The sequence below is a fragment of the Cyanistes caeruleus genome, chromosome 8 (genome assembly GCF_971803275.1).
Source record: "Cyanistes caeruleus chromosome 8, bCyaCae1.hap1.1, whole genome shotgun sequence".
Taxonomy (NCBI): Eukaryota; Metazoa; Chordata; class Aves; order Passeriformes; family Paridae; genus Cyanistes; species Cyanistes caeruleus.
In genome coordinates, this window is record NC_141708.1 from 26,581,073 (window position 1) to 26,600,391 (window position 19,319).

At 41.5% G+C, this 19,319-nt stretch overlaps 1 protein-coding gene across 4 annotated transcripts in view; it reads right to left on the reverse strand.

The window, feature by feature from the left end:
- LRIT1 (leucine rich repeat, Ig-like and transmembrane domains 1) overlaps positions 1–19,319 on the reverse strand; it is a 108,542-nt gene that overhangs the window by 38,756 nt on the left and 50,467 nt on the right. Inside the window, exon 1 of one of the 4 annotated variants that reach the window (XM_086899870.1) lies at positions 5,463–5,526. The exons of 2 other annotated variants lie outside the window; for them this stretch is intronic. The gene's annotated coding sequence lies outside the window, so the exon portion shown is untranslated. Of the gene's footprint in view, positions 1–5,462; positions 5,527–19,319 lie in introns of those variants that run through there. One more of the 4 variants, XM_086899868.1, reaches the window with a different exon arrangement.

Below are 19,319 nucleotides of genomic sequence, written 5' to 3' on the forward strand. Positions count from 1 at the left end.
GCTGTCCTCTAGAGCCCCACTGAAGAAATGCAGGGTGTCAAAATCACTGAAACCTTTCACACCTAGTACAAAACTTACAGATGGACTGTGAAAAACACAGGATGTGTTCATATGGTCCAGCTATAAGGACGGGACTAAGCAGGGGCAGTACAGGGCATTACAGTGAGATAAGAACAGCCTGTCCCACCCAAGGAGGAGAGAGACCTCACTTCAGATGGTTTCCTGTGCACTCTGTCTCTCCCATTGGGTCAGAAATCCCACCTGGTTTCACTCTGCACCTCGAAACCTAAAGATGTACATAAAACTCCTGTCATTTATCTCCCCCCTGAATATCTTCAACAAATGCTTTTCAGCCAGCCAAGCCCACAGCTGTCCCAGCCTGAGGGCTCCTTCAAACAGGTTACAAAAGCTCCTGACTGAGGGAGAAGAGGCAAACAAACCATTTGAACAAACTGTTCAAATTCGAGTTTATAGCCTTGGCTGCTGACTTCCTGCCAAAGAGGGGAAGAATTGAGGTTGCTCATGGCTCACTTATTGGATTATGGATACTTTCTCTCTGCAAAAAAAAAAAACCAAACAACAAACTGAAAGAAAAAAAGACATGGAAATAAGCGTGAGGGTTTCCAGGGACTGTACCAAGAACTAGCAGTATCTGATAATTGGTCACTCTTCTGGCTATGACTAGTTCTCACCACTGATTTTTCCACATTAAGAGGTGGCTGATGACCACTAACAATGGCCTAAATAAGCATCCTGTGCTTCAAGAAAATGTCTGAGAGCGAAGTGCACTGCATCAAGAAGCCAAACACATACTTCCAGTTAAACATACACGGTTTATCCTTAGCACAGTCAGCCTCCACCACAACATGCTGACCCAGTGCCTCATGGCACTGCTGGTTGTCCAGGTCTTGGCAGTGGATATCTGTTACCATCTTGATAACACCTGTCACAATAAGGTGTTATCTTGAGTAGTTTAGGCTGAAGCATACAAAATCTCATCATGTACTCTGGAGAGCCCCAGATGGCTAAAAACAGGATTTACAGTGCCCTAACCAAAGTACAGGCCAGGGGGATATACAGGGGGTGCAAGACACTCCTATACATGGAGTATTCCACCTACTCTCTAAAGCAAACTGCATAAGATCAAAAAATGGAGACTCAGCTTAAGACAGTACAATATGAACATCAGTGATTAATACCTGTCCTGTCACTAAGTGACTGAGTGAGTAAAACAGCTGTGTGCCCACCACTAAAAATAATTAAATGGCACCTCAGGTTATGTCACATTAGCCACTGCAACCCTTTGTTGGGGAGATTTTGAACACAATCAAAATAGAAGTGGAAGGTGGGCCTCCCCTTAGGCTTCAATTACTTGATTCAGTATCCAACTACTCTTAATGTCCAGTGATCTGCAGCATTTTATCCAATATCACTTAAACACCCTACCATCCCCCTTACAGGCAAACTAATTCTGTTCATTTGTGTCAGTGAGCATTTTACACACTGATGAAAAACAGGCTTTCAAAGAAAAAACAGAAGGCAATTTTTCCTCCTTATCTCTGGATACAAAGTGTAATTTCTTCAGGTTTTCTTTCAGCAGACATAAATGCCTCACATCTTAAATAGAATTTCATGCAGTTCTATTTTCAAGGTTATTAAACGCCTACAACTCCAAATGAAGTTACTGTGTCCTCAATAATGCTGCAAATCCAGATCTTGCTGACTCAGCTTTCCCACACTGCCCACACTTGCAAACACTCTACAGTTCAACAAAAGGAAGCCAGGCTTTTCTGCAGTGCACATCCCTCATGTGCCTCACACACATTGTGATGTGTTTTTCCAGCACCCTCAGAACAGCTGATGGGAGCATTACACAATTCAGCAATAGGGTCAGAGGAGGAATCTGCACTGTTCCCTGTCTGTCACCATGCCTCTTTGAACTGCATTAGTGTAAAACAGGGCAGTGAGCTGGCTTTGTCATCACAGAAGAAAAAAGGACTGCCAAAATCTTAAACATGGACCCAAGTGCTAGCAATTGTTTTGATTCAACAAGGTGGGATACAAAGAAAAAAGTGAAATGTAAGATCCTTATAGCATGATGAATGGCAAGTGTTAGTCCCAAATACTCATCCTTCCTGTTGTCTCACTTAAATTTCTGTTCGTGTTTCACCTGCAAGGGTGACAAAGTAGAGGCTCACACCTCAGCCCATGACAATGAGAGCTTGTAAGTTGGAGTTAAACTGCAAAAATATTGTTACCATCTGCCTTTCTAGACATTCACACTTGAGATTCTTCCTCAAGGGATTACAGTCAATGGCCAGGCCAGGTCAGGCCCTGGCCAGGCTAATAAACTAAATGCTCAGAAGACTTTTTGTTGTGAAAACAGGCATTTCACTCTCTGCAGAGAAAAAGGGAGTGTAGGCTTGGTGCCTTAATATTCAGTAAAATAATAATAATTTTCAAATGGTGAACACACATGCCTACATATCTATATTAGGTGTTGTTTGGAAGTTTGCTAATGCAAAATAATCTTTTGTGTATATCATTAAAAGACAAAAGTACCCAATAACTGCACCAGGAAGCACAAAAATGCTTCTTGATGAGATGCTAGTCTGAATGATTATCACTACATTTGAAATTGCTCATGCAAGATTTAAGAATTATATTTTAACCCTTTGAGACCCTTGGATTTCTGCAACGTGTTATTTCTTCCAGGGCTCGCTGTGTATGAATTTTTCCAAAGCAGGTTTTGTTCAGAGCAGAACATCAGATCACAGAACTGTCAGAAGAGGAGAGCTACTGCTGTGTGAAGGAGCTGTGCTGGGCTACAGGTTTTCCTTGTTTCAGAAGAAGCAGGGGACAAGCACAGGGCTCACTGGTTAGGAGCAATAACCCTGAGCAGTGCCAGAGAGGTGAGGCAAAGGGAGCTGCAGAGAGCTGATATGTCCCTTGAGGCTGACCCACAGAAATGGTCAAGACAATTAAGATTTTGCACCTAAATGCCAATTTAATATATTTCAGATGCAAATTCAATTACCTGTTTTAAAGAAATCTAATTTTAATTAACCCCAGTCTCAAATTAATATAAAATAATTAAACAGTGTTTAGAGATATGTTTCAGAAGAAAATACCTAGTTCAGTAGGTCTCTAATGGTAGAAAATGTGTTTTCTTTACCAACACGTTGTTCTTGGGAATTAGAAAAATAATTGTGCAGCTCTAAAGCAAGGTCTAATACTTTTTTACAGTGTTGTCAAAAGTCAGGTTTGAAAAATAATTCTTTCTAATTATTGTAGTACAAGAATATGACTCTAGGAAGACAATCATTCATGTCCTACAAACACATATCTTATTTTTAAACGGTAACAGCAATAGTTCACTTATATACAGGCCAGGTTGGATGGGGTTCTGAAAAACATGGTCTAGTTAAAGGTGTCATTGCTCAAGGCAGAGGGGTTGGAACTAGGTGATTTTTAAGATTCCTTCCAAACCAAATCAAGCCATTCTATGATTCTATGTTAGAAAAAACAGCAAAAAATATTATGTAAGTGGAAGCAGAGAGCGAGTGCTACAGCAAGAGTGCTATATTTTAAATGTACTTTAGATCTTGACAGTGAAAACAAACTGCATTTTGACAGGCAACAGTTGGAGGCTCTAATTTCTGGAGAAACTACTCTTATAATCTTGGTGAACAGTGAGAAAACAGATTTTTTTCATGGTGTTCATTGAGTTATGTCCACTGTGCCAAGATTTCTTCCACTGAACTACACCATGAGGTGCTAAAGCAACATTCTTAATTTCTCTATCAATAAGCTGACCCATTTGCAAGCAGGTTTGCAAGCAAATTATATCACATTGGATGAGAAACCATTGTGCTGATATCATCTGTAGAAGCAGCAGCTTAAGGATGCTATTAACTACAGATGGGGCAGGGAAAATGCCATCAAACAAACAGAAGGAAGGCAAACCCAATGCTTTGGTGGCAATGTTTGTCAGCTCTTTCACTACTGAGCCAGTCAGTTCAAACCCCAAAGATGATCAGCACTCTGCAGTTCTGCCTCTGTCTCAGCAGCTCATTGAGGGCAGCATGTCCTAAATATCACATGGAATGGTGCCTCTGATGCATGGATTAAATGCTGCATTTCCCAGAGAACTCTGAAGCCTTTGCTTTACTAGGAAGGTTTCAACTTTCTTGAAATAGATAAAAAACAAAAATCTTAATGGAGACAAGACAATGGGCTGATTTACTGGTAGCCCTTAATCTATAAAGAATCTACATGTTGAGACACTTGGCATTGGTCCCCAAGCCTGAGTTTGGTACATAAGTTCTACCCAAAACTGTAATTCACACAGAAAGTAAGGAAGAGCACCTTAAACAGACTATAAATCTGAAAAGAAGGGGTATTTTTGTTTCATGTCCTTTGTCAGCACATTGAGCCAATTCACTGCAGCCTGTTTTCAGCAAGGATTCAAAACCTGGGACTAGTCAACTCAGCATCATTGAATTATTTAAGCCAGAAAAGACCTTCCTAGAATCACATTCCTGTACTACCAATTAGGAATAATTATTTTTAATTAATGGTTGGACCTGGTTTTGCCAACTGAATGAGAACAAGTAATTTGGAATTGATTTGACTTGACTAGATGTGAAGAAATTTAGATCATGATATTTTTTTCCAGGACCAAATGCAAAGACTCGTGTTTTAGCCTAGTGAAAACTTGAATTTCTCCAAGATACTTGTAAGGATAAGTAAAATACAGTCAATTACACCTTTTATGGAATTACCATATAACATGTTCTGTGAACTGAATACTAGGCTACTGGCAGCTCTTAAAATACAGTCCATAGGTAGATATCACTGAATGGGGATATTTTAAAACCAGAGACTTTTTCTTGAATGACTCTTTGGTTTTACTTCTCTATGCTATAGTCCCACCTTCAGCTGACATAAAACTGTGTGGAGTAGTAACTAACAGATAGATGGGTAAATGAGCCATCAGGGTAGATAGCTGTAACCTGCAAAAATGTATTTTGGTAAGATCTAGTGTTCGAGATCCAAGAATGGTAATTGCTTATATTTACACGATAGAAGACTCTGCTTTGGAAAACAGAGCTCAGTAAAGGATCTAGGGGTCATTATAGATAATCACCTCAATGTAAGCTGTCTGGGCAATGCTGTTGCAAAAGGACTAATGAGATTCTTGAATATGGGTGGGGGAGAATAATATGAAGCAGAAATAATGAAGGATTTCAGCATCATTTGGCAGCACTGCCAAGACCCTTACTAGGTTACTGAACGCTGTCCTAGTGTCTGCATTTTAAGAGGATTTGAAGACATTGGACAGAGTTCAAGTGAGTGTCACAAATGAATTCTCTGGCTTTAAAAAAAAAGCCCATGCCTTCTGACGTGATGGGTAAGAGGCTCAGCATATTCAGCTCACTGAAGAGAAAGCGTAGACATACCTTCATCACACTGCGTAGGTAATTGCTCTTGGGGAAGACATACGTGAGGAGCTTTCCAATCTGGCTGACAAAGATTCAACAAATAAAAGCTGAAGTCAGAAAAATTCAACCTTGAAATAAGGAGAAATTTCCCAGCAACAAAGTAATGAAAAACAGAAACAGCCTATCAGGGGAACTAGTGAAACCGCCATCATCGCTTGCAACATTTTAGACAAAGATAGCTCTGAAGAGACCCTTTTGGCCTATTTCAGACTAGATGATTATGGCTGTCCTTCCTGGCTCGGTAGGCTGTGACCCCTTAGTTCCCTATGCTTTATTTCCTCAGCCTGTGGTGAAACAGGACTGCCTGTCCTGTAATCAGTGTGCCTGCAATGCTTCCCTGATGGCTCAAATGATGCTACAGGGGCTGTGGGTGGCAAGGGGGGAGGGTTAGTGTGGTGGGATGTCGTGGTTTTAAACCACTAACTAAGAAAATTATTTACTTCTTGCTGTGAGATATGGATTAGAATAAGAGCAAAACAGGCATACAACTTAAAAGGGAAAAAAAAGAAAGTTTATTGACAAACTACAATAATAAGAACACCAGAATAAACTTCCAGAAAAACTTTTCCATCTCCTATCCACCCACTATTTTCTTGTTCACATGACAACAGAGACAAAAACTCTGGAACTCTGATGGTTAAAACAGTCTCAATTCTTGCTAGTATGTTTACCAGTCTTTATAGAGAAACAGAAGTTTCTTCCTGTTAATTTATGGAGTTTCTCACAAGAAAACTATTTTTTGTTATAGTTTTCTATTGCCCTAATGTTAGCTGCTCAGAGCTGCTATTATTAGAGTTCACTCCTCTCATTTTCACATCACTCTGAAGTAAGTATGGGCCATGTGTCTAGAGATAACATTTTTAAGGATAAGTTATTCAAAGGCAAAAAAACAGTCTTCTTCATCTGTTTCTGTGAGCTTCACTAGAAAACAGTTTTCTCATGGCCTCTCAGGGCTTCAAATCTCTCAACAGTTTTCTCATGGCCTCTCAAGGCTTTTAATCTCTTAGTACTTCACTATACTATAATTACTCTTTACTCAAATTTACACTTTGAACACTATTCTTCTCTAGATCTTATATCATGAATTAAAGGAGTTTTTTTCAGGACTTTATTGTCCATCTCTATAGTTTTAACAGGGAGATATTTCAGCTTAATTAAAGCATCTTCTTAATTCTCTACTTTTCCTGAAGCTTCTTTTCTTTCTTGTCACTGGTAGTTTATAAAGTCTCTTTTCATGTTGATCTCTCTCTCTCTCTCTCTCTCTCTGGATAAAAAAATTAATCCACAAGTCTCATCTGAGTAATGAAAGAGTTAAAATCTTGCCCAGGCTTTTGTAGATGGTTTGAGGATCTCTGCCGAACAGGAGCTGGAGCCGTCTGTGATGGAAAGTTCCTCATGGCTGCTCTGGAGCGTGTGGTCTCTGCTCCAACTCGCTGCAAGTCCAGGGCTTCCCTCTTTCTTCACTGGGCAGCTTCTAGTGAATTAGTTACAGCAAAACCTGCAGCCGAGCCAGAGATCGGCTCAGCCCAGGCCTGAGGAAAACCTTCCCCAGGCCCCCCCATCTCCAGGCCGGGAGACGCAGCAGGCCCGGCCCCATCCCCGCCCGGCCGCATGGCCTGGGCAGGGACGGGAGGCCTGGAGCTCAGCCACTCTCCACAGCCAGAAAACAAAAGAGACTCAGAGAGCTCTGCTTTTACATTTTAAGGTAGGGTTCACAAGTTGATCCCACTTTTCAATGGCTTAAACTGCTGTCAATTCCCAGCAATGACCGATAATTGGTCAGGAGAAAAGACTCCAAGCACTTCCCAGCAACTCCAACTCCCTTAAAGGTAAAGTAACTCCATGACATGGGACCACCTTGGCCTCATGGTCAGGGAGAAGAGGTAACCTCATGTCCTCTTCTGACATAGACAGGTAAGGTTTTGATAACAGGTGTTTGAGAGATTATAATCCTAAGGATGCAAACCAAGTGTAAAATCTTCTTGGGTAGCAAAGGAGAGTGATCAGCCCTTGTGAAGCTACAAATGCTTTCCTTTACATTAAGACCAAAACTATTTTGAAATGTTACCCTGCTTTCTCCAAAATCATCCACAGAGCACTTGGAAAGTGGAGCACATCACAGATATGGTCAGATCTGATCCCAGTGTGCTTTCTGGAGGGAGTCACACTAGCCAACTTCACTGGTCTAAAAATTTAGAAGGCACCAGGTGCTTATTCAGAGGCAGGATCTTCCAGGGGAAACTGTACACTGGAGAGCACTGCAGACAGACAGATACACCTGCTGTGGGATAGACAGGTGGGGAGAGCAGAGTATCAGCACCTCTGGCACAATTGCCTGAAGATGGCATTTGAAATCAAATGTATACAGCAGCCATACTTGTAAAAACAACACATGAAGCAGCAATGAGTTTCGACCTGAAGCATCAGTGAAAAAAACATGGATCTTGACTCCAGTGAAACCCCACTCAGCAGCTGAAATTAGAAACATTAATCTCATGGCACTGCCCATAATTAAAGGCTCCATCTACCACCAAACAGCTGTGTAACTACTGCTGGATGAACCTCGGTGCTGTGAAATAGGATTAGCAAGAAATTAAAAGAGAAGCATGCATTGCAAGCAGCAGTAAGACAAGTAATACCTTAGTGTCTTTTATTACATGGACCAAATGATAAAATTGGTGTTCTTTTGCAGTTGCTTTTTCTCAGAATTCATTACCAGCAAAAATTACAAACAAAACTAAGGAGCTCAGGACTAGAAGCATGTCAGAATCCATCACCCAACAGTCTTTGCTTACACTGAGTATTTATTAAATTCTTTTTGCTATAATATTTCAGTGGCCTGAGCTTGCCACTTGTTCTGGTTTTGGCTGGGTTAGAATTAATTTTCTTCATAGCAGCTGGTATACAGCAATGATTTGGATTCAGTGTTTGTAATACAGGGATGTTTCCCTTATGGCTGATCAGCATTCACACAGAGCCAAGGCCTTTTCTGCTCCTCACCCCACCAGTGAGGAGGCTGGGGGTGCACAAGGAGTTGGGAGAGGACACAGCCAGGACAGCTGACCCCAGCTGACCTAAGGGGTATTCCAGACTGTGTTACATCATGCTCAGTATACAAAGCTGGGAGAAGAAGGAAGGGGACATTAAGAGCAATGGCATTTTTCTTCCCAAGTAACTGTTACATGTGAGGAAACTCAGCTTTCTTGTGGATGGCTGAACACCTGCCTGCCCGTGGGATGTGCTGAATTAATTCCTTTATTCTTCAATGGATGAGAAATTCATCCATTGCTTATGGACATGGCTTTTGTTTTACCTACTAAACTGTCTATCTCCACCCACGAGTTTTCTCACTTTTACTCTTCCAATTCCTCCCCATCCCACTGCGGGGGCAGAGAGTGAGTGAGCAGCTGTGTGGGGCTTAGTTGCCATCTGGGGGTTAAACCAGGACACCACTGAAATCTGCTCCATTGATTTACCACCACAAGGGAACTCATTGCCTCAGACAATTTACAAATAATTATCCAAAGGGGTGGTGTTCTCTCCCTGGATGTCTCTAAATGGTGCATGTTGTTTTTCTGGCTGGAAACTATTTGTAGATATGGACAGGATAGCAACAAGAAAGTGTCATCCTGTGAGAAAGGTGCCATATGGAACACAAATCCCATTAAGAGGGTTTAATTGTTACTTAAAAGCCTACAGACAAGCAGGAATAAAAGGGAGCCCAGTTCAGACCTTCTCTGGGTGCTGATTTTCCTTCAGTTTCAGTTGTATACAAGATCCATCCCTCCTCCTGTTGGTAGCCACTAAATACAACTGGGAGAAAGTGGAATAACCCCCAGTAAGCCAGTGCTGTGCATTGCATTTTACCAAGTCACCAGGCTCCTGCAGTGCCTCTGTGCTAGCAGCCAGTCCTTTCTCAGTTGCACTGACAATTTAATTCAGAGAAGCTGATTAATCTATAATGCATAATGGGAATTCCATGGTTTAAAATTTTTTGTGTCTCTTTTCAGAAGTAGCCCACCCTCCTGCCAGAGCCACAAGGCCATGGTTGCAAACAACATTACTTGTCACTAGTCTGTTTCTTCTTTCTTCTTTTTTTTTTTCTCTCCAGTTGATGGAAAATAAATTAACTGGGAAGTCTTTTCAGGCAAGGTGGCTGTACTGTGACCAAGGGGCATTACTGGAGCTGCAGAGCTGCCATCTGCACTGGTTCCTCACATCCCAGGCTGGGCTTTCTTGTCACTGTCATGGAGGAAGGAATACAGATGTGGAGCTGGCTAACTGCTGCCTCCAGCAATCAAAAATTATGGCACAGAGCTGCCTTGCCAAGCTTCAGGCAGTGGAAAAGACTGACCCCTGAAAATGTATCCTGGCTGTTCCATCCCGGGTAAAACTGAAGTGTCTAGTTTGCTTTTATTAAATTGGTGTATGGAAATAGTACATAATTTAGAATCATAGCCTTTGGTTAAGGCTATGATTGCAAGGTTTTAAGCAGATCAGAGGCCCAATTAAAAAAATTAAGTCCACAAAATTTAAGCCCTCTGTACCTTTTTGCTTCAATGTGACTCTTGTTAACTCCCTAAAATTAGATTTTTAATCTCAGATTGGCACCCCATTCTCTGCCACTCAAGTAACACAAGCAGTGAGAAGATTATGGCCACTTATGTAGTATCTATTTTCCTATAATCCTTTTAGCACCATAAATGCTAAATATAGCATCCAGTTTAAATTAGCTTTAACCTCAAGTTGACTCCAGTTAACCATGCAGGAACAGTCAGGAAAAAAAGCAAAAAAAAAAAATCAAAACCAAAACCAAACCACACCCCAAAGAAAGCTAGAAAGAGGTAGAAATATTCCCACAGTCTTTTAAAAAAATGTAGTAAGCTGTTCAGTGCATATTAACAGATGACTGCAATAGAATTGTCAACAGCTTTTTGAAAATTTGGGACTTGTGAGCCCTTAGTCTGTCACACATGAGTAGATTGGTCACAGTACTCACCTGTACAAACAGCCATCCCAAAAAGTACAAGAAACTGGGGCTGCTCCTGCAGCTCCTTATTCCTGGCTGTATTTACAAATCACTAACACATAACATGGAGGCATTTCTGTGAATCAAACTCCCACTAGTTTTTCCAGGACAACCCTTTCTAAGCATCATGAGACCTTCACAAGGAAAACTGATACATCCCCTAATTAGGGGAGGACCACCATCATAAATTGGTAGTGAGAAGAGCTAAAACAGGCCAAAACCTAGAACAGGAATGACTTCAGTAAAACAACTGCAGAGAGCCCTGCCTCTTGCTTGGCAATTGCTTCAGGAAGAAATAAATCCTCAGCACCAAGGCAGGGGTTTCAGGAGGTCTCGATTCTTGGAGAGGGATACCCCTGAGGGGTCCCAGGGAGTGGGTGCCAGCTTTACAGCTGCCAGGGCAGGAGCACTCCGTGCATTTTTCCTTGGACACTGATAGGATACATAGTTACTGTATACTATATATTATATTGTAGTTAGCCTGTATATTCTATTTCTGCCTCTGCAGGAGCGCTTATTCTGACCAGCTCTGTTTTTTCACCAGCCAGTTTGCTTAAGGAGCATAACAGCAAATGACTCCCAACAACCAAATCATCCTGAAATAAACAACCATACACCATTAAAGTTACAGGTTCATCTCAAACTTAATACTAGATTTAATAAGGCTGTAAGGTTCTCCACTTCTTACTTTTGCCCTTTTCAAACACCACATGGAGACAAAGAAAGCCCACCCTCAGCAAGCCTGGCATTTTTTCATACTCCAGGGACAGAATGACTGCCAAACCCTACTCTGGCATGGGAAACGTCATAGAGATGCAAATTAAAATATATCTGATTGCGTCTGCCTGTCCATTTTGCTTCAGCTTGTTAGGAACAATTAAACAGATGCCTAATGCTGAGCAGTAAAATGAGTACCCAGGAACTCTTCCCACAGTTTTCCTCCTTCACTTGGAGGACTGCCACATACACAGATTGTGACATTCTCAAATGTTCATTATTGAGACACACTCATCTGTTAAACACAGATTAGAAGGAAAGGATAGGCAGAGCTGGTCAAAGGAGAAATAACGAATCAGGAAATGTTCGTGTGTACTGTCACAGCCACTACCAAAACATGTGGTGAGTTTCTGTTTAAAAAGCTATGAAATCTGAGCAAAATAAACAAACACATTGATGAAATGGAATTGGGGTTCTATATCAAAAGCAGAATCAAATTGGCTGTAGGCAGGAACTCCAGAGCCCACAGTACCCTCATGCTGCTCCCAGAATATTTTTCCTTAAGTAGCATCAAATATCTTTTATTTTCTGGAAAGGTTGTATAGCAGAAGAATAAACAAAACATTTTCAACTACATCTGGCTACAAAACCAAGGAACAATAAGACAGCAACCAGCATAGGTAATATCCAGAGGAGATATAAACCCCAGGTGTTTATTTTGAGCCTCCTGAGGTTAGACTGAGCACCTGGACCACAGCAGGAGCATCACTGCTGAGGGGCACTCGGTCTCCCTGAGACACGAGGGGAGCAGCAGCACCACAGAGAGCAGGGCAGATACAAAGATGAAACACAAGGACACACTGATAGAATCACATATTTAGAGGAGAAATTCCTTCAGTTTTGCTATCTTGCATTTGCAAACCTATTCAACTCTTGACTTCAGCAATCTCTTTCACTCTGGACCAAACCCCATGCAGTAGGTGATGGAAAAAGATCCCAAGTAGGTTACACAAGAAGTTACCTGACTTCCATAAACTGGGCCCTTTGGAATAAAATCTTTCTGATTACTTTCATTCTGCAGAATTTTCAAAACTTGCTCACTGGTACTTTTAAAGTGATTAGCAAGTTGAGCAATTATCTAAGCTATCATTTCCTCCTGAAATACAGGTTAGTTAAATCTTCTTCGGCTCTGCAATGGTACTGTGGCACACAGTTACAGTATGAAATAAGTCACTCCAGATGAAGGAGGCTGAAAAGGTTTTTGCTCTCCTCTTTATTTTTAAAAACAAATTAAAACCAAGACCTCACCATAACATAAGAAAGCCCAGCCTTAGAAACTGGAAGAAAGAGATTAATATTATTATGCTAGTGGGGCCATGGTCTGTAATAGTGAGGAGTCAGCATCTCTTCATATCTTCCCTTTATTCAGTCCAATGTTACCATCACCAGAGTACACTGAAACGGCAAACTTCCTCCAGAGGGGCAAAATAAGTGGCCCTATGCCAAGTCACCCCATCCTATGCCCACAGCCAGAAAAGATGCACAGCTGGTGCCACCTGAGGTTGCCTAATGACATTTCCCATCACTGCAGCAGCCTCAGTGGGTCCCAAGGAAACCTCAGTCAATCCTTTTTTTCTTTTATTTCTTAATTCTTTTCCTGACAGAAAAAAAAAAAACAAAACAAAACAAACTTCAAAACTGGAAGTGTAATGAGGAGAATATTTCTTTAATACTGCACTAAGATTTTTGGCTTAGCCAATGCCCAGGCAATTCCTAATGTCCCAAGTGCTGCAACTCCCCTGACAAGAGCACTGGGCTTCCAGTCTTTGGGGGGCTTTTTTCTATTTTTTTTACCATGGAATGGATAGGGATGAACCAATTTCACATTCAATTTTTCCTCACCCACCCCTCAAAACAGCATTGAAATCAAACTCATGTCAAATTGATTTTATTTGTAATGAAACAACAGGTCTGTGTGTTGAGGAGCATTGAGTACTCCTCATATATAAATATATACTCACGTACAAATATGTGAGTAACTTGTTTCACTTCTGCAAGAGGCTGCTGGGTTCTGCTGGGGGCTCACAGCCTCCTCAGGCAGGAGATACACAGCAGAGGCAAAAGGATGTGTGGCCATTTGATTTGCTCAGCCAGTAACAATCTCACAGCCAGGAAAACAAAAACCAGTGGGCATCTCTTGGTTCTGCTTTTTGTGAAAAGTCAATATTCCTACCATATTATTTCTGTCTTGTTACAGAAAGAGAAATATAAAGCCCACAGGCTCTGTTCACCCAGCACGTGCACGGAGCACTCCGGGGTACATGCTCTGATGTAACCTGCCAAAGGTGCTAACAAGCCCTGTCCCACGGCCCACCAGGACAGTTTACCACAGCTGGTGACAGCATTTGGGACTAGGGCTCATAAGGCACAGCAGAGGCACGTATCCATCTCAACAACTGCAGGGCATCCGATGCCCACGCTGCTGGTTGAGACCATCATTGTTTCTTTAGTGCAGCTGTCCAAGCAGCACTGCCCAAGAACACCAAGAGAAAAGGCCTTTTCTCCTACCATGGCATGCATGGAAGGGAAAGGCATTGGCAGGTTGTATTGCTGTTAGTCCAGGCTGTCTCTCCTCCAAAAGCACGTGCATGTAGGGATGGGAGCCAAAGGTGGGGAATTGTACCCACTGGGCAGTTCACAGCACAAGAGTACCTCCATTCACTAGCAAGCACTGTGCTCCCAGCCCTGGAGATCAACTAAACCTCTTAGGGACCTCTCTAACAAGGTCTCTGTTAATATAATAACATTTCTCCAATAAGCAGTTTCTAGTAAGAGCAAAGTGTTGGAGAGAGAGAACAGTCCCTGCACCTCTCTCTGAGGGGACCTGGTGTCCTGAGTGCACACCAGTCCATTTAGTGCTGTGACCTGTCTCCATTTACTGAATTGATTTGGCATATGAATGTTTACACTGCTGAGTGTATTTAAACTAATGGCTGCTAAAGCAGCTTATGTGACTTTTTAATCTAGCTTTTCCATAGAGTCATTTGTGGAATGACTGCTTGAAAGGGGAACAGACAAGAAATTGGGGCAAAACCTAACGCTGACAGACACTGAAAATGGGCAGATTTGTGGCTCATTCATTACCATCAGAGTGTTTCCCACAGCTGAGCTTTTCCACAGGCCACCTGACCAGAGGCACAGCCCACTCCCTGTGAGCAGACCTCAGGCAAGCCCAGGACAGCCTGCACTTTACAAAATTAATTTCATTCTCTGAAGCAGAAAATACAAGTTCCTTTTTCTCCCTGAGGAAAAGGGCTGGTGGGGAATGTGACCAGTTAAGAGAGACCCGGCTGGGTGGCTCATTCCCCTGTGCTCTGAAGGGTTTTGACTTAATGATCTCAAAGATCTTTTCCAACCCAGTTGATTTTGTGATTCACACAGTTATTTCAAGGACTCTGTGTGAATTACAGTGAACCTCAAAAGTTGCCACAGGTAATTCCATGTGACAATCATTAAGCACTGATGCAAAAGGACCATTGGTGACTGAAAGATAGTTTCAATGGCCTGCTGCAATGTACAGAGACTGGTTTTGATCACAGATTATCTGATTTATTGAGCAGGTGTAATATTCTGTGTCACTGTATGGTGGAAGTTTCTTTGTGCCATTTACCCTTTGAGAACATAATGTTGATCTCTTATAAAACACTGAGATCTGTTGATCTGTCACCAAAAATATTTGTATCATACTATTTTCCTTTTCAAAGTCTTCCAAACATTTTTACAGTAATTAAGAATGCCACATTAAAAATCAAATTCATCCAAAAGTCATACTGACCCCCCCCCAACATGTCAGACAATTCATGTTGTTTCAGCATATGATGGAAAAAGTGAATCAAGGGACAGAAAACAGTCTTTGCAAGAGTAATAATTAGATTTACTTCTCCTAATTCTTTGCACATGATCTTCTGGTTTGCACTGCAGCCCTGCAGACAGCACAGGACCAAGTCTAGGTATTCTATATAACCCACAACTTCTTCACAGGCCCTCTTGTAGAAATTGCCATTGCTGTTTTAAATATAACCAATAAATTGCCATAATGTTCATTTAAAAAATGAGCATTGTCTAAGCCTGCTATTCTGTCACTCATATATCCTTACCAACATTTGGTACAAACACTGCTTCAAAATTAGAGACAATAAAACCAAAAAACTCCTTCAAGAGGACTGGTGCCTGTCCCATCAAACATCTCCACCTGCAGGTGCCCCCACAGAGCCAGGAGCTGGGGCTGCTCTCACCACCACAGATCTCTGGTGGCTGTCCCACTGCACTCACAGCTCTGCTCAGAGCAGAGCAGAGTGTTGGTGATCCAAGATATATATATATATATATATATATATATATATATATATATATCCTATATATAGGAATATGAGATGGGAAGGGCTACATAACACAATTATGGTTCTCATCTTCAGTTTCCTGAAGGAAACTCTATTCCATCAGCTTGACTCCAAAGGTGAAGAGTCAGTTCCTATCACCTGTCACAGCAAGAAAATAAGAAATCACCTTTGGGTAATCTCATTCTGGGGATAATCATGTTAGCTCAGCCTGACAGCCGCTGCAGATCTGAGAAGCAGGAGGAGCAGACGCAGCATGATGTGCCCAGCCCAGCTCTTTACGAAAGCCACCCTCACTCTTGGGTGGTTGAAGCCATGCTCTGATCACAGCTTTCCACTTTTCTGGGTTTCCCACCTCCCCACAGCAATGGCAGCACCTGACTTTTGGTGCAGCATCCAGAACTTTGGGAGGAAATGGCATGATCTCCTTAAACCGCAAGATCCACCTGGCAGTGGATTTCTGAGTGATTATCACGTACCTCAGTTGTCCCCAGACTTTAATAACCCAAGCAATGTGATAATCCCCAAAAGACATGCCAGAGTGTGTCTTATCAGTGGTGGAAATTACAGTGATGCATAAACAAAGAGTTGTGCTTCCCACATGGGCGTGGGTCTGGCACAAACCCCAGGAACCAACCCATGCCCTCTGCCGGGTCTAGTGCGGAAATCGCCTCTCTCCTTTCCCCCTGCCAGCTCAGGGGCACGCCACACGGTCATCTCCAAACACAGCACATCAAGTATTTGCTGACTGGATACTTGGATTCACAGCTGGGGAATGGAAGGTCATTCAGCGCTGTGCCTCCTCTCAAAAAATAGTATTACTCAGAAAAAAGCTGCTTAATGTAGATTGTCAGTCGCAGACTGACGGTACAAAGTGGCAGAAAGCCAAGCAATGAGAAGGGAAAGCCACGGGACCCAGTCATAATTACATCTTCAGTTTCAGAAATTGCTTTGATGTTCTCTCAACACGGGATAGCTTCCAATTCCTTCAGTCTTTGCTGAAGCCTTAGTAGAAATATGGGCTGTTTCTGTTGGATTTTTAATTAGAAGTGGGCTATACTATTTCCTGCAGAAACCAGGGTGTCCTCCCTCAGCTCCCATTCAGACTGTATGAAAAAGGGGGTTGGATAAGTAAGATCAGAACCAAAAGGGTGCCTGAAAATACAGAAAATATTCCTTGGAAGAAGGTGACAACAGAGAGGTGCATTTGGGCTGTATACAAAATACAACAAATACAAAATAGTAGAAACTTCTAAAAGCCTGGCTGGCTCCTGCATTCAGCACCTTGTCTAAGGAGCCTGGCCACGGCTCAGTTTGTGATTTATTTTAGACTTCCAGGATGGAGCTGACTGTGACAAGTCAGAGGAACATTCATTATCCGGTCTCCTCAGGCCGATGGCAGCACACACCTCCCTGCAGCTTAATCGGCTCTAAGCAGCCCAGACAGCAGCTGCCATTTCCTTTGTGCCCTTGCATAAATGCTGTGGCTTTTACTCTGAAATCTGGATTTGACAAACTGGGAACAAGTAAAGATAGCTGATGGTGATGCCCAGGCATCTGAAAAGACTACCCTTAATGGAAAAGAACTTTTCCAGGAAGAAATTTGTTTCTTGTATTTTTAAGATTTATGTTTTTGTTTGCTGTTCACCAAACAAATCATTTGAACAATACTAATCTCCTAAATTGTAACCCATCTTCACTGACATAACTTTAATGAATTACTGGAGTTACAATAGAAAGAAGTAAGAAAAACCAAAAGACAATGTCACACGTGAACTAATATTTGATCACTGATCATAAACCACAGTGCACACATCCTTGGAGAGAGGAAGCTTTTATCAGGATCCTCATGAAGTGTTTAGAGAGTACAAAACTAAGACTTCTTCCTGCAAAATTGAAAAATTCCTCCTGTTGGTTGAAGCCAACAACTTTAAGGTAGCTCCAAAGTGAGGAAAAAGTTGCTAAAGGTTCTATCAAGCATGAAGGCACCAACATTTGTCAAGGAATGTTTTACTTTTTATGTCAAAAACACTGCCTTGTACTTCTTATTTCTTTTCAAAAGCCACTTTCTTCATTTCCTTCTCAATTCCTACATATATACCATTACCCTATACATAATCTAGCGAAAATATATGGCATTTATTAACAAATTTTCTAAACCTATGAAACTGCCATCAGAGTCTCAGAGATCTGACATCAGACAGCTGATGTTTGTGTGCAGAATTCAGTCTCAGCATACACCAGCCAAGATCAACACTTGCTAAACCAGCAAATCAGGGTTTATAGTGGTATGTAATAGAGAATGAGGTTTATATATCAAACCCTCTAAGAAACAAGAGGAAACATTAAATAAATGCACTCTGTTATCCTGAAGGTGGAATTCATTTTTTGGTATGCCTCAATAACTAAGTTTCTTCTCACTTCAGAAAAATGTGCGTTTTACATGCGAAAGGTGGCATCAGATCTTTGTGAAAGGAATGAAAAGGCACGCCATAGCTCAAACATGAAAATGAAACCTTTTTTCCACAAAAAAATAAAAAAGACTTGCAGAAAGGCTTTGTTGTCAATAACAATAAAAATATTCTCTAGAAAATAGAAGCGAGTTGCAGTAAATAGAGGGAACTCCATCCCCAGCCAGGCTGCATCTGGCATATGTGCAAAGTGAAATTAGAGTCTATCAGATAATGCTTCTCCATCTGCTGACACCCTGCATCTTCTGTGTTCTCGTTCTCCTCTGTAGTTAAGAGCTTCCCTAAAGGCCAGGCTCTAGATAAAGAGATGTGGGGCTAAGCTGAAGAAAAAAAGGGCTTTTTTCCCCCAGCACACGCTACCTTTGCACCCTCTACTGGGGAAACAGCCGCGAGCAAACAGCTGAGCCTCACCACGGAGATCTTCCTCCCAACACCCAAAACACACAGGAGCTCTTTTCATCTTAAACAGGTCATTTCTTCTAACCCAGTCATATCAATGGGATTCTACTCAGAATCTTTACTGACTTTAGTTGAAGCCAGTGAAAATTTTACACACAGGAGCAATGCACAGTAAGAGCTCATGAAAATCCTCTATTTACCACATTCTTGCAAAGTAACTCAGTTTTGTTTGCTTCTTTGTTTGTTTGTTTGGGGATTTTTTTGGCTTGTGGGGTTTTTTGGTGTTTGTTTGGGTTTCGGGGTTTTTTTGTTTGCATGTTTGTTTGGGTTTGTTTTTGTTTGGGTTTTTTTGTAAAGAAGGAGTCCCCTTGTGCTGAGTAGAAAGGCAATTTAAATACAAAAAAAGCTCTAGTAGCAATGTATCATTAAATAACATGTCCAGAGTACAAACAGTTGCTAGGTACTGAAAATCAGACCTTTGCTATTGACAAACAGAAATGGCTGTGGCAGATTTTGTGTTGTGAGGCTGGCAAGCCCTTTTCCAGAACCTTTAATCTCTAAGGTAAGCAGCAAATCACAATATAATATTTCTGTTCTTATTTTTATTATAATTTTACTAATATAAACAGTAATACAAGAGAAAATTTTCATATTACTCGGTAGAAAAATGTGTTAAAATAAAATTATCCAAGAAGGCCACCAAAGAAGTTAGGTATTTGTTATTCCAGTTTATCAAAGACTGCAATAAACCCTTTAAGAGCAGCCCTGCTGTTACACTGAAAACCAGAAGGTGGCATTGAAT